Below are 25,161 nucleotides of genomic sequence, written 5' to 3'. Positions count from 1 at the left end.
ATGATTATGTCTGCAAAGACATTAGTTCATCTTTGGAAATATTCTAACAACATGTTGATAAAAATATTTCTGTCAACTCTAAACTTATAGAAGAATTCATCTAACTCTTAGAATAGATCAGGATTCTATTATCTCCTTCTGTAGAAGAGGAAGATTGTTTTAGAACATTGAGGATGATTATAGGAGACAATGGGAATGTAAGTAGACATGGTTTTGCTGGGCAATACCATTAGAAGAAATAGTGAGAGTCATTCCAAAACCACATAGGTATGGCAAAATTATAAAAAAAAATTGGTGATTACGAACCAACTATATATATGTTTTTCAGAATTTATGAAATGTGGGCATGGGGAGATGATTTTACCTTAATCATTTCAAAAGAATTTCGTTTGGGTCTAAACAATATTGTGTAAAATTTAGGAATAAAGATGCATCCCAGCATCCCTGCAGTAGAGGCCGAAGTGGAGAAGATCTCAACAGCTACCATGATCTTGCCTTTGGTGCTCTGGTAAACAGGGATGAAAGTTACCCAGACACTGCAGAACACCAGCATGCTGAATGTTATAGATTTGGCTTCATTGAAGGTACCAGGAAGGTTTCTGGAAAAGAAAGCCAGAGTAAAGCTGCCAAAAGCCAGGGTACCCAAGTATCCCAGAACACAGTAAAAGGCATTGACTGAACCCTTGTGCCATACAACAATGATGTTGCCTTGCTCAGAGTGTGTATCAATATCGACAGAAGGAGGAGAAGCTCCGAGCCAGATTGCATAGACAATAACTTGAATGAAAGTACAGATGGGAATGATATAGTTAGTTATCCGTGAAACAAGAAAGTACTTCATCATTCTTTGTGAGGCTGTGACTTTGAATGCCAGAATGACAGTTATTGTTTTGGCCAACACAGTGGAAACAGAAACAGTGAATACAACTCCAAATGTGATTGGTTGCAGGATACAGGTGGCTGAGTTTGGATGACCAATGAAGAGCAAGGGACAGAGGAAACAAAAGATGAGTGAGATAAGCAAGATGTAGGTGAGAGTGCGGTTATTGGCCTTAACAATGGGAGTACTGTGATGCTTTACAATGACCCCAAGAACCACAGTTGTAATGCAGAGAAACACAAGGAGATTAAGGAAAGTGTCATCCCCATTGGTTCTTCATAACTAAGAAATACAGCAGTTTTAGGAATGCAGTGATTCTGTGCTGTGTTTGCATATTCTTCCTCTGGACATTGGACACATAAATCCACATCTAATGGAGAAATGAAAATATTAGTGCAGCTTCAGCAATTTTACTGACAATATATTTCATTTAAGCATATAGAAGTGTTGCAATACATGAATCTGGTTACTGAGAATTCATTGAAGACCACAGCTACATAAAATAATTGAATCCGTTTTTAATTATAGCAAAAATATTTTTTGCCTATTTCACTATATTGTTGAAATCATTTATCATGAGTGTGTATATTTATGAGTGTGAGTACAAGAAAAAGTAACAAAAGTTATTGTTAACTTGAGAATGATTGGGTTTATATGGGGAAAGAATGAGGTTAAGACTGAGACTTGAACTCTGTCCAAATATAGTACTGATGTTTGTAACTGCAAAAATAATTTAAAAAAATCATTCTAAGTATTTTCCTCTTATTACTGTAGCAACATAATCTTGTAAGGCCTTTTCATAAAAAGGCAGTAAGCCAATTAGCGAAGGTAAAGTGCTCTGTAATTACCACCATTGTGTGTAGGAAATCTAATTGCCGTTTCACTGAATTGTTGAATGACTGCAATAAGGGATAATTTACATTCAAGATTAGAAGTCTTTTACATGGAGCAGTACACTTGTGGAGAGCAGCTATTTGTTGTTGTTGTTGTTGTTGTTGTTGTTGTTGTTGTTGTTGCTGCTGCTGCTGTTTAAGGGCTTAGGAATTTAGGTTGGTTGTGAGCAGAATGTTTGGCTCTTGGAGAATACTTGAGTTTGCTTCACATCACCAATGTTGCATGCCTCCAAACAGCCATGTTGAATTATTTATCTTTGTGTTTAATGTATAACTGCATGAATATTACAAAGCAACATATAGGAGTTGGTTAACGCTTACTATTTGATGGGTTCTGGAAATAAACCTACAAAATCATACTTAGTGGAAAGGGATTTAACTGCTAATTCATCTTACTGGCAATAAATATACTTTTAGGATGTCTCTTCAGTTATATAGGCTGGCACCAAAAGGAGCAGGAAAATTACATGCCTATAATTTGCACTTATTTCATCTTGACTAAATAGGTATTTGACTAACATGGTCTATTCTAGTGCCAATGGCGTTTGAAATCTATGGTTAATTTCTTTCGGGATAAAACAAGTTCAATGTGTTCCATTGTGGTAAATTTTAACTGGCACTAGGTATAATAGTAATGAATAGAAGACCCCTAATGTTTTCATAACATGAGACAAGAGTGACCATCAGTTTTCTAAATTTTACGTAACGTTGAATATTTGAAGAAAAAGAATGATTTTTATTATGCAAAATATCCTCTAAGGGAAGGAAGTACTCAGTTGAATTTATGATAGTTTTATACGTTATTATTTGCCCACTTCATTCATCTTTCAGAGGACTTACATTTGTTTATCCATAACCACATGCCTTATTTTGTGTTCCATTTGCTTCTATACATGCAAAATATGCATAGACATATGTAAGGGCATATACATCAAGATGAAATAAGTAAATATTTAAGGAGTCTATATTATTTGCCCACTTCATTCATCTTTCAGAGGACTTACATTTGTTTATCCATAACCACATGCCTTATTTTGTGTTCGATTTGCTTCTATACATGCAAAATATGCATAGACATATGTAAGGGCATATACATCAAGATGAAATAAGTAAATATTTAAGGAGTCATGTTTACACATATTTTTAGAGAGGATTAAATACCAGGGAAGACCTTGACTAGAGTTAACTGACACAAAAGATTTCTTATCAAAGCTATTTACTTGAGAATATACCATCTACTATAAGTTTTCAAGGAGTTAAAAATATAGAACAATTAATATTTTTTCTTAATAAGAACATTTTAAGTTACTGTATCCTAAAATGACTAACTTTGAACTGAGATATAGGACTAAGATATATTTCATTTTCAAACTTCCATTTTAGGCCATTTCAGCATTCCAATATGGGAGCCAATTGATACTTATTGCATCAGGACATACTCACTTGTCTCATTAGCAATTTCATTTTCTGGACAGGGTTTGCAATGAAAACAGCATGCTGCCATTCCTTCCTTTCCTGATTTTCTAAATCCTGGACCACAATCATCACTGCACACAGAAGTTGGCATCTAATGAAAAGTAGACATGTGCTGCTAACAGGAGTTTTACTTACCCCTTCCATAACTATATTAGCAAATTATATTAATAAACTAATTATATTATATATGTATATCATATCAATATATGGAAAAAAATGAGGAAAAGTTTAACTGTTTTTCAATTCCTTGAAATTCAGTAACAAAGCCTGCTAGCATTCTGTGTGAAAACTCTACAGAAGTTTCAAGGTGGTTATTCTAGTTAATTCTTGTTATCTGAACACAAAGTACAGTATAATTTCACAGAGAATCCCAATTGAGAAATTATCTCCCTCAAACTAGCATGTCATCATATATGTGAGGGAAAGTTTTAAATATTTAATTCATTTAGGAATGTCCAGCCCATTATGAGCAGTGTTTCTTGTATAGCCAGTGGTAGATTAGAAAACATGCAGAACAAACCAGTAAGCAAAGTTTTTTTGAATGACTATACTTCAGTCACATTTTCCATGCCCTTTCTTCCCTTGAGCATAACCCTTGTCCCAAATCAATCTTTTCCTCATCACTTTGCTTATAATTACTGTTTTGAAGCAGCAACATACAAAGTGGGGTAAATAAGGCCTCATGTATCAGATAAGCAAAGTAACCACAACAACATTAGAACAAAAAACCTAACCAAACTAAGTGAACACAGGAAACAGAAGCATATAACCAGCCCCTAAAATAATTGTGGTTAGCAGGTACAGGGTTGTTGTATAGTGAGAAGGTAGATTGAGGTTTTCCTGAGGTAAAAAAATAAAATTTACGGAGACTGCAAATCGTGTAAAACCCTGAGGAATATTTAGATTGCTTAAAGTTAATTCAAGCATTTCTTAAATTAAAAAAATCTTGGTTTTACAATGAATCTCATCATGGGTATATATACACTGCATTGAATTTTTGCTGATATCTGCATGCTGAAGTTGCATTCTTTGTTTTTGTTAGGTTAATATTGCAATTACAGAGTCAGTTATCCACAGATTTATCTCATGTTCTCCAGAAATATGACTAACCACAATTCTTTTGTTTTTCTTCTTGTTGTTGTTGTTGAAAAAGCTTTCCCTTGTAGTATTAGACCACAACTGTGTTTATAGATTATGGGAGTAGACTTTCCTTCTTTTACTGTTTTTAATTTTTTAATTCATTTTCACACTTACTAAGATTTTTAAATACTATGTTGAGGACAAGTTCCAAACATACATTTCCTTGTCCATACTCTGCCTATCTCATTTAAGGTACATTACCCATTTCATCCCAGTTTGAGTACAGTTAATTCAAAATTCTGAATGACAACCAATGCAGAGAGATTCTCCAGACTCATAGTTTAAAGAAAATAGATTAATTACATGTGCCATAGCTCAGAGCTGACGCAGTGCCACAACTCTCTTTATGAAGATCTAGCTGCGAGAGAGCTGGTTTCCCAAGAGTGCTGACATACCTGAGAGCACAGGTAAGACTACCACTTCTCTGAGGGATGAGTATGGAGTCCTAATGATGAAGGAGCAAAGGAGCAGTCTGGGACAGGATCCTTCCAGTTTCTGTCTGTACCTGAAGCTGACCATATGCCAGAGCTCCCCTATCCAGATCCCACCAGGAGAGAGCTGGTCTCCCTGGAGTGCTGACACAGAGATTTACAGGAAGATCAAGCCACTGTTAGAGACAGGAAGACCAGCTAACACCAGAGAAAACCAGAGAGCAAGACGCACGTGCAAGAACCTAAGCAACAGAAATCAAGACTACTTGGCATCTTTAGAACACAGTTCTCCCACTACAGCAGGTCTTGGATACACCAACACATCTGACAAGCAAGATTCTGATTGAAAACCACATTACATGATGATGCTAGAGGGCTTTAAGAAAGGCATAAATAACTCTCTTAAAGAAATACAGAATAACACAGGTGAACAGATAGAAGCATTTAAAGAGAAACACAAAAATCCATTAAGAAATTACAGCAGGAAAATACAATCAAACAGGTGAAAGAATTGCATAAAACCATTCAGAATCTGAAAGTGGAAATAGAAGCAATAAACAAATCACAAAGGGAGACAAACCTAGAAGTAGAAAACCTAGGAAAGAGATTAGGAGTCGTAGATGCAAGCATCACCAACAGAATACAATGATAAAAGAGAGAATCACAGGGGCATAAGATACCATAAAAAACATTGATACAACAGTCAAAGTAAATGCAAAATGCAAAAAGATGCTAAACCAACACATCCAGGAAATCCAGTGTGCAATGAGAAGATCAAACCTAACAATAATAAGTATAGAAGAGAATGAAGATTCCTAGATTAAATGGCCAGTAAGTATCTTCAACAAAATTATTGAAGAAAACTTCCATGACCTAATGAAACAGATGCCTATAAGCATACAAGAAGCCTACAGAACTCTAAATATATTGGATCAGAAGAGAAATTCCTTCCATCATATAATAGTCAAACCAGTAAATGCACTAAACAAATAAATATATTAAAAGTGGTGAGGGAAAAAAAGTTCAATTAACATATAAAAACAGATCTATGAGAACTGCACCAAGCTTTTTAAAACAGACTATGAAAGCAAGAAGATCTGGGGAAGATGTCCGACAGACCCCAAAAGAACACAAATGCCAGCCTAGGATACTATACCCAGCAAAACTCTCAATGAACATAGATGGATAAACCATGACAAAACCAAATTTAAACAATATATTTCCACAAATTGAGCACTACAAAATATAATAGGAGAAAAACTCCAACACGAGAAAGAAAACTACACCATAGAAAAAGCAAGAAAGTAATCTTTCAACTAACTCCAAAGAAGATAGTGACACAAACATAATTCTACCTCTAACAACAAAAATTATAGGAAACAACAATTATTGGTCCCTAATGTCTCTCAACATCAATAAACTCAATTCCCCAAGAAGAAAGATATAAACAGACTAGATGTTTAAACAGGATGATGCATTTTGCTGCATATAAGGAAAGCACCTCAGTCACAAAGACAGACAGTATCTAAGAGTAAAGGCTGGGGGAAAAATTTCGTAACAAATGGTCTCAAGTAACAAGCTGGAATAGCCATTTAAATATCAAACAAATTCAACTTTCAACCGAAAATTAACTTAACAGATAAGGAAGGACACTTCATACTCATTCAAATAAAAATGTACAAAGATGAACTCTCAATTCTGAACAAATATGCTCCAAATACAAGGCCAACAACATTTATTAAAGAAACTTTACTAAAGCTCAAAGCACACATTGTACCACACACAATCCTAGTAGGAGATATCAACACATCACTATCTTCAATGACTAGATCATGGAAATAGAAACTAAGCAAAGATACAGTAAAACTAACAACTGTTTTGAACCAAATGGATTTAATGGACTTAGAACATGATATCCTAATGCAAAAGAATATACCTTTTTTTTCAGCACCTCATGGTACTTTCTACAAAATTTACCATATAATTGGTCAAAAACAGGCTTCTGCAGATGTAAGAAGATTAAAATAATTCTATGCATCTTATCAGATCACCAGAGACTAAGGATAGTCTTCAATAACAATAAAAATGACAGAAATCCCACATATACATGGATGATGAACACTGCTGCACTAAATGATAATTTTGTCAAGGAAGAAATAAAGAAAGAAATTAACTAGTTCTTAAATTTAATGAAAATGAAGGCACTGCATACCGAAACTTATGGGGGCACATCGAAAGCAGTGCTAAGAGGAAAACTCATAGCTCTGAGTGCCTGTAAAATGAAAACTGAGAGAGCATACACTAGAGGTTTGATAGCACACTTGAAATCTGTAGACCAAAATGGAGCAAAGACACCTAAAAGGAGTAGATAACAGGAAATGATCAAGCTCATGCCTGGAATCAAACAAGTAGAAACAAAAATAACTATACAACATATCAACAAAATCAAGAGCTGGTTCACTGAAAAAATCAACAAGATAGACTAACCGTTAGCCAGACCAGCCAGAGGTCACAGAGAACATATCCAAGGTAGTAATACCAGAAATAAAAAGAAAGACATAACAACAGTTACTGAGGAAAACCAAAATATCCTTGGAGTATCACACAAAACCTATACTCAACAAAACTGGAAAACCTGGATGAAATGAACAATTTTCTAGACTGATATCAGATACCAAAGTTAAATCAGTGTCAAATAAACCTAAAAGCAGTTCTGTAACTCCCAAAGAAGTAGAAGCAGTCACTAAAAGAAGTTTTCCAACAAAAAAGAAAGAAAGAAAGGAAGAAAGAAAGAAAGAAAGAAAGAAAGAAAGAAAGAAAGAAAGAAAGAAAGGAAGGAAGAAAGGAAGGAAGAAAGAAAGAGCCCCGTGTTAGACTAGATAGGTTTAGTGCAGAATTCTACCATACCTTCACAGCTTACTTAATATGAATATGTCCAAACTATTTCACAAAATAGAAACAGAAGGAACACTACCAAATTTGTTCTATGAAGCAACAATTATACTTATAACTAAACCACAAAATGACTCAAAAAGGAAAGAAATCTTCAGACCAATTTCCCCTATACATATCAATTCCAAAAAACTCAATAAAATTCTCACAAACAGAATCAAAGAACACATCAAAAGGGTCATCAATCATGATCAGGTAGGCTTCACCCAAGTTATGCAAGGATGGTTCAATATTCAAAAATCCATAAATATAATCCACTACATAAATAAACTCAAAGAATAAAAGATATATGACCATCTCAGTAGATACTGAGAAAGCATTTGACAGAATTCAATACCCCTTTATGATAAAAGTCTTGGAAAGATCAGGAATTCAAGGCCCACACCTAAAGCTTTTAAAAGCAATATAGAGCAAACCAATACCCAATATCAAGCTAAATGGAGAAAAACTTGAAATAATCCCACTAAAATCAGGGACTGGACATTGCTGCCCACTCTTCTCCTTACCTACTCAATATACTACCTGAACCCTACCCAGAAAAATTAGACAAAATAGTAGGAGAAATGTCACAAATTGGAAAAGAATAAGTCAAAATATCACTATCTGCAGATGATATGATAGTATACTTAAATGACTCCAAAAATTACACCATAAAACTACTACAGCTAATAAACAACTTCAACAAAGTGGCTGGATATAAAATTAACTCAAAATTAGGAAAATGGCACCTTTCATGATAGTCAAAAATATCATAAAATACCTCGGTGTGACTAAAACCAAGCAAGTGAAAAGTCTGTATGACAAATATTTCAAGTCTTTGAAGAAAAAAACTGAAGAAGTTCTCAGAAGATGGAAAGATGTCACATGCTCATGGATTGGCAAGATTAATATAGTAAAAATAGTCATCTTGCTGAAAGCAACCTATATATCAATGCAATCCCATCCAAAGAGAAATTTGCAAATTTCTTTTGGAAGAACAGAAAACACACAATAGCAAAAACTATCCTCAACATTAAGAGAACTTCTGAGGGGACCACCATCCCTATCTTCCAGCTATATTAAAGATTGATAGTGATAAAACCTGTATGTTGTTGGTAATGAGAATGGTAGGTAGATCAATTGAAGATACAGTAATGAACTCACAAATCTATGGCCACTTGATCTTTGACAAGGAATCTAAAATCATCAGTGGTAATAAGACAGCATTTTCACTAAACTGTGCTGGTTCAACTGGTGGTAAGCATGTAGAAGAATGTAGATCGAACCATTCATTTCCAATGTAATCCCTTTTGCTCCTTTTCCTATACCTCTTTCATGTTCCCCTGCTTCTATGGATCTGCTAGACCCCAAATGATACAGATAAGGATGGTGGCAGCTAACCACTGGACAGAACAAGGGGACCCTAATGGAGGAGAAAAGAGTGAAGGAGCTGAAGGGGTTTGCAACTCTATAGGAAGAACAAAAATATCAACCAAACAGACCCCACGAGAATTCCCATGGTCTATAATTCCAAGCAATGAGTACACCTGGAAGGACCCATGGATCCAGTCACATATGTAGCAGAGGATGTTATTGTCTAGCATCAGTAGGAGGAAAAGCCGTTAGTCCTGCAAAATCAAATCATTCATTTTACCTTGCAAAAAGCTCAAGTCTAACTGGATCAAGGGCCTACACATAAAACCAGATGCACTGAAACTAATAGAATAGAAAGTAGAGAAAGCCCTGAACACATAGTCACAGTGGAGAATTTTCTAAACAGATCACCAATGACTTATGTTCTATGTTCCAAAATCCAAAGATGGGATCTCATAAAATCACAAAGCTTGTGTAAGTCAAAGGATACTTTCATTAGGACAAAACAGCAACCAACAGACTGGGAAAAACATCTTTACCAATCTTACATGAGATAGAGGGTTAATATCCAATATATAAAGAACTCAAGAATTTGGATTTGAAAGAATCAAATAATCCTATTAAAAATGAGGTATACAAATAAACAAAATTTCTCAACTGAGGAATATTAAATGGTATAGAAACACCTAAAGAAATTTTCAACACAGTCATCATGGAAAAGCAAATTAAAACAACCCTGTGATTCTACCTCACACCAGTCAAAATTGCTAAGATCAAAATTTCAAGTTATAGCAGATTCTGGCAAGGATGTAGAGGAAGAGGATCACTCCCCCATTGTTGGTCAATTTGCAAGCTGGTACAACTTCTATGGAAATCAGTCCAGGGTTTCCTTAGAAAATTTGACATATATATAGCTGAGGAGCCAGCTATACTATCCCTGGCCATATACCTGAATCATGTTCCAACATATAACAAGGACACATGCTCCACTATGTTCATAGCAGCCTTATTGTTTATAGCCAGATGATGTTAAGAGCCCAGATGTTCTTCTACAGAGGATGGATACAGAAAATGTGGTACATTTACACAACAGAATATTATACAGCTATTATAAACAATGACTTCATGAAATTCTTTGTCAAGTGGATAGAACTAGGAAATATCATCCTGAGTGAGGAAACCCAATCACAAAATAACATACATGCTATGTACTCACTGATAAACAGATGTTAGTCCAAAAGCTCAGAATAAGCAAGAAAAAATTCACAAACCACATGGAGCTCAAGAGGAAGGAAGACTAAAGTGTGGATGCTTCAGATCTTCTTACAAGCAAGAAGAAAAATGCTCACAGGAGAAAATATGGAGACAAAGGTTGGAGCAGAGACTGAAGGTAAGGCCATCCAGTGACTGCCCAACTAGGGGATCCATCTCATATACAGTCACCAAAGCCAAACAATATTGCTGATGCCAAGAAGGGCATGCTGACAGGAGCCTGTTATACCTGTCTCCTGAGAGGCTCTGCCAGAGCGTGACAAATACAGAGGTGGATGCTCATGGCGAACCATTGTACTGAGAATGGGGTCCCCAATTGAGGAAGTAGAGAAAGGACTGAAGGAGCTGAAGGAGTTTGAAATCACATAGGAAGAGCAACAATATTAACTACCTAGAAACACCAAACCACCCCTGCTCCCATGGACTAATCCACAAACTAAAGAGTACACAGGCGGTGATCTATGTCTCCAGGTTCATATGGCCTTGTTGGGAATCAATGGGAGGAGAGGCTCTTGTTCCTTTCAAGACTTGATGCCCCAGTGTAGGGGAATGTCAGGGTGGTTAGGTGGGTGGGAGTGGCTGTGTGTGAGGGACTAGTTGGGTGGTAGAAGGGGCACCCTCATAGAAGCAGGGGGAGGCAGGATGGGATAGCATATTTCTGAAGTAGAAACCAGGAAAGGGGATAACATTTAAAATGTAATTTAAAATATATCCTGTAAAAGAAAAAAAAGACACATTACACTAAAAAAAACCTTGGTCTCATTTCTGATTTTAATGAAATTTATAAAATTCTCAAATCCATGTAGTACAACCTCATCAGTAGGTTTGACATAGACAACATCATTATTGCAACGTGTGTTCTACATTGTCATATATTTGATTTTTAAATTTTGAAATGATGCTAGACTGAATTAAGAGCATGCTGTTGGATAATTTGTTTTATCTTTTAGTTTATTTGTGGTATATTTTAAACTTAACTGTTGTGCTTATGATGAACCACACGTGCATTTTTGAAATGAAGTCATTTTGGCACAGGGACCGATATTTTAGATGTGTGACTGACTTTTATTGGTTGATATTTAGTCAAGAATTATTTTAGGCATGTCCTTAATGATCAATGAGATCTAATTAGTTTTTTTCTGTTCTATTATGTTGTTCCCCTCCCATTTTTATAGCTGTGCTCTGTTGATGTATATAACAGAGTTTTTTTTGCATACATCCCCCTAGGGAGGGCATAAAGGGACATCTATTTTCTGTTGTTGTTGTTGTTGTTAATCATTTTATTTGTTTATAGTTTAAATGTTATGACCCTTCCTGGTCTGGTCTCCCCTTTACAAACGCTGCTCCACAACCACCTCTACTTTCCCTCTAAGAGAGTTTCCTCCATCTGCACTCCCACTGCCACCTTAACCCTCTAACATCTCCATTCTCTATGGCATCGATCCTCCACAGGACACGGGATTAAAATATAAATTTTTAATAAACCAATAAGTCTACCAGTGGCCATATTGATGTGAATTGCCTGTGCTGTTATCTGTAGTCTTGGTGCAGTTTAGTCATTACTATTACCAAGGTACATATCTGGGTCTATAGTCCTATGGCACCCAGAGTCATTGCTAATACCTGTTTTTTTTTGTTTGTTTTTTTGTTTTGTTTTGTTTTGTTTTCGCTAATGTCTCTACAGGTATATGTGGTCACTGATGTCACAATATATATGTGGAGTTTTGAGCTTCTACAGCCAATGCAGTCTTTATTTATGTCCATGAACTATGTGTGATACCACCAAAGAACATGTGGATGCCCTAAGGCTGGGTTGTTACCTTATCTCATGCTATGGTACATGGGATCTACTATTGCCTAGAGCCACATTGAACTGATTTAACTTCATTGTCATAGAGGCAAGGGAGATGTCAGAATCCATGGTGCTCTGGATGGCTCTGTCTGGTCTATGGTCTTACTGTATCAGTGTCTATGTTGATTTCTGTGGAACATGTTATTACTAAAGATTTGGGAATTTTCATGGTCTGGACTGCAGCATGGAACCACGTACATGGGCTGTGCTGACTCTGAGGACATTGTCCATGTCTGTGTCCCTGCTGCATATAAGACCCAGGATTTTTGTCTCTTATAACACTATAAACCTTGTACATCTTTGTTCCTGATACTCTAACAGTTCTAGGAAACTACTTTTGCTGTGATTTGAAGCATTGTAAATTCATAGATGCAAAGGAAAGGTTTATGTAACAACTCGTACTGACATCTTCACCTCTTCCCTTCTACCACCATCCAAGAAAGAGAAGCAGGTTAAAGAGGAAGGAAAAAAACTCTTAAAATATATGGAAAATAAACTGATATTTCTTGAGGGCTTCCAGAGGGACTTAGGGAAAGAACAACTAAGTTCTGTTTTTAGGAAAGGAACTGAGAGTTTTGTCATGCTTCATTGAGTACATAAATAAAAAAAGTGGTCTTCTTCAATTTAATTTTTGAGGGGTGCTGTCATGGAGAGGCAAACATGGAAGAACTGGGAACTAAGTATGAACAGGATGAATTATGTTAAATTCCAAATTAATCCATAAATTATTTTGTTAAAATTAAACCATACATTGTTTGTGGTGTTTGAATAGAGAAGATTACCACTAACACTCTATTACTAAAATAATTAATTATTGTTCAGTTGTTGTTACTTTAATATTTGGTACATTTTATAAGTTGTTCTGTCAAGCATTAGAAAGTTGTTTATATGTTGTTTTGACCCTTGTGCTTATCTTACTTTTATACATGATACAGTTCTTTTAAAGTCCTTCATAGTGCTCATTTATAAGTTATGGCTTATTGTAATTGTATTCATACTGAAGATTTTTCATCTCCTTTTATTATAAGGAATGAACCCACTTGATATAATAATGGGATACAAAATTATATTTCTGAATTTTTGAAAGACAAAATTATTATTCTCTCCATTTAAGAATGTCCATGGTCTCTGAAAATCTCCAAAACTAAAAAAAAAAAATGCTAAGTAAAAAGATAGCAATATTCCCCTGAGATGATGAAATAGAATAGACACAGTGGTTGAAGTGGTTGTGCACTGAAAGGTCAGGGATGAGGATCAGAACAGAAGGGAATGATAGAGGGAGTATAGAGTACAGAATATTTGGAGACACTATTAATAAGGGCGGCATGTCTAAGTCAAATTAGAAAGCTAAGGCTATAGAAACTCTCTGAAATCTACGAGGGTGACTTAAGCTAAGTCTCCTAGCAAAGAGGGATAGAGGGCCTGAAATGTCCATCTCAGAGAACCAGTAATTTTCCAGGGTAAGGATTGAGGCAACATATCATCCACAAAACATTTCATCTACACTTTATTCTGCCTAAAATGTGTGGGAGTAGAGATGGAGCAGAGGCATTGTATGATGGCATAGAAACAAATGCCTGATCCATCTGGAGAGATAACCCATGAGAGAAAGCTTACCTCTGATGCTGGCAATAATATTCTTTTATACTTGAAGGCAAGAGCCTAACATATCCATAATGAGAGAGGCATCACTCAGTAACTAAAAGAAGCTGATGCATTGATCCACACCTAAACAAAAGGTTGAACTTGGAGAATCCTAACAAAATGGGGGAAGAAGGAATGTAGGAACAAGAGAGGTCAAGGAGACCACAAGAATACTTACAAAATCAACCAATCTTACACCATAATGACTCACAGAAACTTAACAAACTACAAGGAATGTTGCTTTAAGATTTAAATAAAGTTCTGTCTTTTGCCCAGCACTAGATCTGACAGCATAGTGTACCAAGATATCTGGTATATATCTTTATCTCTGTCAGCAAAGTGTCTCACCCACTTTGCTCTATCCCATATCACATGGCAGATGGTTACTTTCTGAGTCTGGCAACAATCTCCCTACTTGCCTTGTTCCCAAGCCAGCTTGCTACCATGCCCGGCATAGATAACCCAATTCTATGGTTGCCCATTGTCTCCAGCCACTGCAAACTTTCTTCAATTCAATTAAATTGCCACATGAAAGAACACACAACACAATAACCTCCAATCCAATTGATAAGATATAATTGCCCACCTAGACATACAAAGCTCTGTACACATCCATCCATTGAGAATATTCCTAAAAACCTGTAAATGTGCAGAGAGAAATTTTAACAATTGCATCCATGTTCTCTTGGCTACCTACTCTCTGGTTCCAGTCTCTCCATCCTTTCCAAAAGTCTTCTCCTGCACATCCTTCCATCTCATCCAATGACAGGACTAGTTCTATCTTGTAACTGCCTTAACCTGCATAATGACCTCATCCTATACACAAATAATGCACGGGACTGATTTAGGCATTCTAAACATTTTTAACCATGGTACAGCTTGGTCTTTATGTTGCACTCCTAAGAGCAATACCAATTTTGCTGTCTTGGTCTTTTGCCTTTCTTTGGGATACTTTACCCCTTCTGGGCTGCCTCCCCTGAAACCAATAAGGCAATATAAATCTGGGCCTAGTTGTTTTGCAGCATATTAGGCAAAGCACGTTGATTTCCAGGAGGAGAGGGGAGAGCAGGGTAGATGGCTTCTCTTTTCTGAAAAAGGAAGAAGTAGGGGATGGGAAAGAAGGGAAGGATAGGAGAAAGACTAGAAGCAGAGGACCATGTGTAAATGGTTATTATTATGTAAAGTGAATAGGTGAATGTGAGAATTAACTACATTTGACAATGATTGAGGCTAGTAGAACCTTTTACCAGAGCAAGACTTGCTATGAAGAGGGGTTCTCTCCTGCAGCTTTCATATCTGCTCCTTGTTCCACAATAAACTTTACCAAAAATTGGTGAAGCACTATTTCATTTCAAAAGCTGAGTATTTCCTATTTCAAAGTTGCTATTGATATGCTTCTAACTAGACAGGTTTCTACCCTTCCCACATTATTTTAGCTATATGCAGCTGCAATTTCATGGATATACTTTTGATACATAGAGTGTGTTCTTCTTGGCTTGTTCCCATTCATTTTAAATTTGACCTTTAATCATACTTTGTTGTTCACCTATGAGTTTCATTTTTACCTTGTTGTATGATTTGTCATAGTTAGAGTTGTCTACTGTTCATGTCTTTTTTTTCATGTCTTGCCATCCTGTCCTCACTTTGGAGCATGACTTCTGGAAGACGATTCACTGAGGTATTTATTTGGTTTATTTGGTTTTTCCATATACATATACATACATATAAATATAAAAATTTCTTTATTTTATAATTTTACAGAATACCTATGCCATTTCTGAACTCAGTGTCTCATAATATTATAGTTTGACACTATCATAGCATTCTACTAGAGGTGATTATTTCCCTCTGATTTTTTAAACCATTTTTTAACCATTCTTTTATTTATTGTTTAGTTCCTCATTGAACCTATATCCACTTAAATTTATGATTCTGATCTTGGGAATATTAACATGATGTCTTCACATTTTTATTTATTAGATTTAATAATGTATTTAAAGTATATATGAGTAGAACACTGTTTTCATTTTTAAAAAATATATATTCTACCAGTGAATATGTTTATAAGGCTCATGTGTGGTATGGTTAGAACACATGTGATATTTCAATGCTACACTCCAAATGGATACTCAGTTCTGTAACTTCATTTTCAGCTCCTATGTTTTTTCCCTAACAGTGGAACTGAGGAAAGAATAATGACTTTAAATTTCATACTGTCAGAGCAACATGAGTTATTACTTCAAATAAAATAGGGCAGTTTGAATATGACACAACCAAACTAAACACAACAGAATTCTTACCTGTACTATACCTAGCATGCATATGAGCCATTTAATTTTCAAATTTCCTTCAAAGCAAGTTTTTATTACTAATAATTTCTCTTCATATAGAGAAGGCAACTAGGCACAGACACCTCTATTTGAAAGACTTATGCAGGAATGAACAAGACCAGACAAGTTTACTTCAGTGAGCATCCATATTTAAAACTTATGATTCAGGCCTGGACATATGTTCAAATTCTCAAAAAAATTATTACTCAGGGAAAGAACCCATGTTTGATTTCCAGTAACCCTGAATGGCATGAAGCTCTTGAAAATGGCCTGAGATTTGAATAACTCTTCATCTATCCATATGCACTGCACATATAGGTGTTTCAAAGATATATCTATATCTATATCTATATCTATATCTATATCTATATCTATATATGTATATACATATATATACATATATACATATGTATATATACATATATATACATATATATACATATATATACATATATATACATATATACATATATACACATATATACATATATATACATATATATACATATATATACATATATATACATATATATACATATATACATATATATACATATATATACATATATATATATGCAGACAAATCACCCATACCAAAATAATAATGAAACAGAAAAACCCCACAAATTCTAGTTCAGGGAGTATCTAAATTTCTTACAAAATGTTAATGTATGGTTAGCTAGTGTTGTTGGAAATTTAAGACTAGTTATTAAACAGGCTTAAAAATTACATAAAAGTCGTCGATATGGTTATGATGAACTTAGTTTGTCCTTGCAAAGAACTGGAGTATTTAAACATCGTTTTACAGAGTTTATCATAAGACTGGACATCACTGGAAAAGAAGAAGTCAAAATACCACAATTTGCAGATGATAAGATAGTATATTTAAGTGATCCCAAAAGCTCCACCAGAGAACTACTAAAGCTGATAAACAACTTCAGCAAAGTGGCTGGGTATAAAATTAACTCAAATAAATCAGTAGCCTTCCTCTACACAAAAGAGAAACAAGCCAAGAAAGAAATTAGGGAAACAACATAATAGACCCAAATAATATAATGTAACTCGGTGTGACTTTAACCAAGCAAATAAAAGATCTGTACAATAAGAACTTCAAGACTCTGAAGAAAGAAATTGAAGAAGACCTCAGAAGATGGGAAGATCTCCCATGCTCATGGATTGGCAGGCTTAATATAGTAAAAATGGCCATTTTACCAAAAGCGATCTACAGATCCAATGCAATCCCCATCAAAATACCGATCCATTTCTTCAAAGAGTTAGACAGAACAATTTGCAAATTCATCTGGAATAACAAAAAACCCAGGATGGTTAAAACTATCCTCAACAATAAAAGGACTTCAGGGGGAATCACTATCCCTGAACTCAAGCAGTATTACAGAGCAATAGTGATAAAAACTGCATAGTATTGGTACCGAGACAGACAGATAGACCAATGGAACAGAATTGAAGATCCAGAAATGAAACCACACACATGGGCACTTGATTTTTGACAAAGGAACCAAAACCATCCAAATGAAAAAAGATAGCATTTTCAGCAAATGGTGCTGGTTCAACTGGAGGACAACATGTAGAAGAATGCAGATCGATCCATGCTTATCACCCTGTACAAAGCTTAAGTCCAAGTGGATCAAGGACCTCCACATCAAACCAGATACACTCAAACTAATAGAAGAAAAACTAGGTCAGCATCTTGAACACATGGGCACTGGAAAAAATTTCCTGAACAAAACACCAATGGCTTATGCTCTAAGATCAAGAATCAAAAAATGGAATCTCATAAAAATGCAATGTTTCTGTAAGGCAAAGGACACTGTGGTTAGGACAAAAAGGCAACCAACAGATTGGGAAAAGATCTTTACCAATCCTGCAAGAGATAGAGGGCTTATGTCCAAAATACACAAAGAACTCAAGAAGTTAGACCGCAGGGAGACAAATAACCCTATTAAAAATGGAGTTCACAGCTAAACAAAGAATTCACAGCTGAGGAATGCCAAATGGCTGAGAAACACCTAAAGAAATGTTCAACATCTTTAGTCATAAGGGAAATGCAAATCAAAACAACCCTGATATTTCACCTCACACCAGTGAAAATGGCTAAGATCAAAAACTCAGGTGACAGCAGATGCTGGCGAGGATATGGAGAAAGAGGAACACTCCTCCATTGTTGGTGGGATTGCAGACTGGTACAACCATTCTAGAAATCAGTCTGGAGGTTCCTCCGAAAATTGGACATTGAACTACCTGAGGATCCAGCTACAAGTCTCTTGGGCATATACCCAAAAGATGCCCCAACATATAAAAAGACACATGCTCCACTATGTTCATATCAGCCTTATATATAATAACCAGAAGCTGGAAACAACCCAGATGCCCTTCAACAGAGGAATGGATACAGAAAATGTGGTACATCTACACAATGGAATATTACTCAGCTATCAAAAACAATGCCTTTATGAAATTCGTAGGCAAATGGTTGGAACTGGAAAATATCATCCTGAGTGAGATAGCCCAATCACAGAAAAATACACATGATATGCACTCATTAGTAAGTGGCTATTATCCCAAATGCTTGAATTACCCTAGATCCATAGAACACATGAAACACAAGACAGATGATCAAAATGTGAATGCTTCACTCCTTCTTTAAAAGGGGAACAAGAATACCCTTGGCAGGGAATAGAGAGGCAAAGATTAAAACAGAGACAGAAGGAACACCCATTCAGAGTCTGCCCCTCATGTGCCCCATACATATACAGCCACCCAGTTAGACAAGATGGATGAAGCAAAGAAGTGGAGGCCGACAGGAGCCGGATGTAGATCTCTCCTGAGAGACACAGCCAGAATACAGCAAATACAGAGGGAAATGCCAGCAGCCAACCACTGATCTGAGAACAGGACCCCCGTTAAAGGAATCAGACAAAGAACTGGAAGAGCTTGAAGGGGCTTGAGACCCCATATGAACAACAATGACAAGCAACCAGAGCTTCCAGGGACTAAGCCACTACCTAAAGACTATACATGGACTGACTGTGGATTCTGACCTCATAGGTAGCAATGAATATCCTAGTAAGAGCACCAGTGGAAGGGGAAGCCCTGGGTCCTGCTAAGACTGAACCCCCAGTGAACGTGATTGTTGGGGGGGAGGGCGGCAATGGGGGGATGATGGGGAGGGGAACACCCATAAAGAAGGGGAGGGGGAGGGGTTAGGGGGATGTTGGCCAGGAAACCAGGAAAAGGAATAACACTCGAAATGTAAATAAGAAATACTCAAGTTAATAAAAAAATAAATAAAAAAAAGAAAGATTCGTCATGGAAAACAAAAGGTTTATAATTTTCCAAACAACTCAGGGTAGTGTGGGTTGTTATTTATATGCACTTGAGGACAGGCACAAGCTAAGACAAGGTCTGTGATTGGGCAATGAAAAATAAAGGCAGGGGCATCGTTTTTGAAAGGCAGAAGAGTGAGGAGAAAAAGGAGAAGAAATAAAGAGGGGGAGGAGAAGAATGAACCAGCCCCGTGTGGAATTAATAGCCACAGGTAGTTATGAATATCTTATAAGGGATGGATTATTACAAGACAATTTGTCGTGTCTGGGTGGGCAGTTTATATCAGTATCAATTGGCTGAGTTTGTTGTGTGGACATTTTGTGGGGCGAGAATTTACTAATATAAAATCTTATTGATAAAAAAAAGAGAACAAACTAACAATCAGTTTGAATTGATTTGATATCACATGTACTCAATTTTTACATCCTGTACTAATAGCTGGAAATCAGAAATTATGTAGTGATTGTGTAAAATTTGGTGACAATATCAAATAGAGAAGTTGAAAGGAATTTTCTATAATTTATCATAAATGTTGATAGCAACCACATATTTTTATTGGTCGATAAACAATGATATTGTTTTCTGGCTCAGCTGGATAATTGGAGTGAGTGACTTAATCCCTTGTAAAACCATTAAAGATTTTTGTAAAAAAAAAAAAAAAAGACTGGACATCACCCTGTAGTAGTAATAATTGGGACTAATAGAACATAATAGAATATTGCTCATTATAACGAAAATAATATCACACTGTTTTATAAAAGTTAAGTTAGCATTAAATGCAGGAAAATGTTTTTGATATCATACAAATATATTGTATGCATGTTGGAAATCCTCAATGAATTATTAAAAAGTTACCTAAAACATGAAAAACTAAACATGGTTTAAGATGGTAAAAATTAGTTTCTCACCATTTTTAAGGAAGGTTGGATGCACACATTTGTCAGTACAATTTAAATTAGTACAATTTCTGAACTTACCTGTGTACTTCCTTCTGCCCACTTGATTATATCTTCAGATAAACGTAGCTGTTGACCTTTTGGAAAATATGGACTAAACATTCCTATTTTAACTTTAAGTCCAAGGCTCTGTGGGAAATTCCAAATGTAGAAAATGTCATACTCTTCCTTCAGTTTGTTTCTTTGGTTCATATTCACTCTGTCTCCAACAGGATTAGTGAAGGGGGTCTTCCTCAAAAAGGAACACAGCTGAAAGACATGCAACACACTATAGAGTATACTTTCTTTGTTATAGCAAGAAAATATATTTTTGTTTCATTTTAAAGGCTACTTGATTGACAATATGCAGGTGAATTTTTTCAGTGAAATTAAAGAGATGTACTGTCCCACATGCGACTTTCCGCCGGCAAGAAGCACGCGAGACATAGAAATTCTTGCTATGAGTGATACTTTACTCCTATCTCATGGAGAAGCCCTTCGCGCCGGCCAGGCACGCCTATTTAACCCTCGCGCACGCATCCACACCTGATTGGTTGCTTACTCATGATCTCATCAGGCACGCCCCGGAATGGGCAAAGACCTGGCAGGAAGGCACTCTTGCACATGCGCACAGTTAACTACCTGAAAGGGGGGCCAGCTGGCGCAGCGAAGGCTGGCGCCATCTTGACTGACTTGGCCTTCCACGTGGGGCGCAGTGGAAGCCAGCGCCATCTAGTGGTCGCGCATGTTATTGCGGCCCTCTACAATGTACAAAGTGATAATGTTCTTGTTATTTTAGTTCTTTAAGAGGAGATTACCAATCAAGCATAAACATGCATATAGACAGCAAATATGTGTGTAATATGAAACATAAAGACACATGAAACAGACAGAGTTGTGTCCATGAGAGATACACAAATAGTAGAATCACACAGTTATTTACAAAAACATACACATATATGGCCAAACACAGATGTGAAAATACAGCTGCACACAGAGACAGAATATGCATCTAAATGTCAAACAGATACACAAAAACACATACTCGGGTATGCACACAGAGGGAAACACATGAACAAAGATATATTCATAGATAGATGTGGACATGTACTGACACCCACACAAAGTGACTCTAACACACACAAAATTTTATGATCTCACACACAGACAAAAGGAAAAAAATGAAAGAACATACACAAAAACACACAAAATGCACAGGTACATGCAGACATGTGTATGGATAATTATATAAAGGAATATAAATATTGATAAAATCCAGCATACAGAAAATAAATGGAAATAAACTTATGTTAACTGCCATAAATAGATAGATAGAAGGTAAAAAACTATAAACAATCCATCTCTCTGTATATCTTCATATATTTCTCTATATATCTTTCTGTATATCTCCCACTATATATATATCATCTATATCTAAATATAGGTATAGGTATAGATATTCACACAGACATAAAGATTCACAGAAAAATAAAAATATGCAATGAGAAATATACATTCACACACATGACCACAAAGGAATGCAATGAGTTGAATACTAGCACTATTTTATGTCTAGGTTCTCTCAGACACCAAGTGAGTCCACAAGCCTAGATTGTGAACATCATGTTTTGGGAACTCTAATTAAAGCCATCTCCTTCAGTGATAAGAACATATTTGAGAATTAATGAACAAGGATTAATCATTGAAAGGACTCTTGTGGATGGACTCTATATGGTTTTTGTATTAGCACATACATGATGATATTCAGGTAATTTGTAACAGATACAAAGCCTATAATAACACATTATGCCTTCAAATCCAATCTCTTAATATTACAGGTATATACCAATATCTAGATTTACTTTCTCAGTAAAAATTATTTGCATTTTGGAAATATTTTCTAGCACACTTGGATTTGGTATCTATTGGTCTCTTAAAACTATGGCATTTATAAAACTAAGTATCATGTAAGAGTAGAAACACTACCTTCTTGCATCTATAATTGTAATCTTTGACATTGTTTTTGGGCATGTTATTAAACTTTTGAGAAGTCATCTCATGGAGTGCATGGGCAAAAGCATATACAGCATTGTATATGTCATAACTCCATTCAATAAAGGCCATGTCAAAGTATGTATCATAAGCCATTCCATTGAGTGATTAGATGAACAGTTTTTCAGTGTCTTACACTTAGATGCTGAGACTTCACAGTTAAAGTTCATCCACTGCAGGTTTACCAGAAATTCATCTGAGTATTTGACAGGGTTCAATGTCTGAACAAATTTTTTAAAACCAGAAATCTCACCATGGTGTTGCCCCAAAGCAAAACTTCCATATAAGTCATCAAATGTGAAGTCTTCCTTACTATGAATGAGAGCCCACTTTGAGGTGGTAACCCATACCCTCTGTAGGCCTCGAGATTCCCACATTCTAAAACTCACAGCTAAAGTACTGTCTGTGTCACCATAAATGATAACAACATTTGTGGATGATGTCATGATTTGGTTGTAATACATTTCAGCTCTTGTCATGTATAAATGCATATTCACTGGGATCATGTTGATAAATGAAAAGCAGACTGAACTTTTTTCTATCTCTCTTCTCAAATAGGAGAGAAATTAGGTACCTTGATCATTGTCTGAGATGTCCAACCCTACCCAGTTCCAGCCGAAATGAATTATGAAGGAGACCAGAGCAAGGGCTAGAGATGTATCATCAGAGGCCATCTGATATAGATATGGAAATTTTTCATTATCCCTCAAGACAGGATGAAAGGGTCCATATGTAAGCTGAAGGAACTAGAACATAGGAAGGAGCATGAGACAAAATGAATTCTTAGTACTTGTAAACACGTTTTTCCTGCACAGTTCTAGAAATCTCAACTATCTATTATTTCCTCCCTCATTTTCATTTTATATAAGGGAAAGTGGAAGCTATGTCATGTCTCTGAAATATTACCCTTGATCTACATAGATTATCCCAAGCTTAGTAAGGTCATGCTGGCACAGATATATGATCTCATGATTGAATTCCTACCCTGAGTCCAATAATTGTATGTGTGCACACACCACTCACACACACACACACACACACACACACACACACACACACACGTTTGCTACTTACCCGCTGAGATATGAAGCTGTTTAGGATTGTATGAAGTTTAAGGGTTGATGTCCAATTTAGTCCTGTAAGTGCCATTGGACACTTGTTGAATTCCTTACAGCTATCATTAGGCAGAATATTGTGAGTTTGTAAACTCTTATGAATGACACCATTTAATTGGGATTCCCAATCACAAGTGTCTCTTGAAAATGCAAATATTAGAGACATATTTGGCAAAATATCAGGGTTCCTGTTGATTTCATATATAGAAAAAGCCAAAGCCAGAGCATACTTGAGGTTTTCAGAATGTGTTCTGTAAAAGGTTACAGTGTTTACAATTGTCAGATATTTAGAGAAATCATTTGCAGTCAACAAAAGGACAATCCTGCTCTAGATTGTTTTGTCCACATAAATATTGAAACAATCTGTATAATGTTGTTGAGATGAAAATAGAAGCTCAAAGTTTATAAAATCTTGAAATATTCATGAAAGGTCATTTCTCATAAATGAGATGTCATCACTATTACTAATAGCATCACTTTTCAATTAGTGCAATTGCATCGCTTAGAGTCCATAGCATACATTGTTTCTTTATTCTAAAGAGAGAATTAAAAAAAGAATAACCTGGACTTTGTAAGACCTTAAATGCAATGAATTTGTATAGATCAAAATATGAAGTTCACAGTGGACAGATCCCTTAGTTAAATTGTTGATGCTGCCTCAATACATAAATAGGGACGACATGGAGGAAATTTAAGAACGTAACTGAATATAATACACACACACACACACACACACACACACACACACACACACACACACACATATATATATATATATATATATATATATATATATATATATATATATATATAGAGAGAGAGAGAGAGAGAGAGAAAGCACTCCACAGCTAGGTATGTCTTGAACATTCATGGCCCCAGAACATGTACTGGAAACTGCACTCTGATGGAAGGAATATCAGCAGACTCTTTGGCCCTTTGCCGAAACACACTTAAGATAAGTCAAAGAAAATTTACAGGGACTCTTTCAGTAAGACACCATTGCCTACTATGTTGTGGAACCTGTCTAGGATAGAGATTTGTGAGGCAAATAAAGGTCCAGATTTGTTATATTTTTCAGCTTTCATTCCTGTAATTGTGAGGCTGATAGAAAGAAATATACTCTATGTAAATTTAAAGTGGTAATATAGCATTAAGTCTCTAATAGAATTTTGAATGCTTTTTTTGCAGTGTGAAAACAGTACAAATGTCTCAAAGTTTTGCTTTGCTCCTAATCCTCAGTTGTCTTCAGAAATATTCATGATGACTTTTACATGTGAGACACAAAAGCACTTACTGTGTATTGAAAATATGACTGAAATATTCTTTCTCCACAGGCCATTTTACTGATGCAATAAAGAAGGTACAACCTGTTCCCGGGTTTCTATCCTTGTGGTCATTCTGCTTCATTCTCCAAAAGCACCTGGGATGAAAAAGATCAGCCAGTAGAAGTGGAACGTTTAGGAATAATAAAAGTAAAATCATGATGAACAT

At 35.8% G+C, this 25,161-nt stretch overlaps 1 pseudogene; it reads right to left on the bottom strand.

Moving 5' to 3' along the window:
- Positions 1–331: 331 nt before the first annotated feature.
- Vmn2r116l-ps34 (vomeronasal 2, receptor 116 like, pseudogene 34) lies at positions 332–25,161 on the bottom strand (annotated as a pseudogene).

The sequence above is a fragment of the Rattus norvegicus genome, chromosome 1 (assembly GCF_021556685.1).
Source record: "Rattus norvegicus strain SHRSP/BbbUtx chromosome 1, alternate assembly SHRSP_T2T, whole genome shotgun sequence".
NCBI lineage: Eukaryota > Metazoa > Chordata > Mammalia > Rodentia > Muridae > Rattus > Rattus norvegicus.
This window is presented reverse-complemented; position numbering and strand designations above follow the sequence as displayed.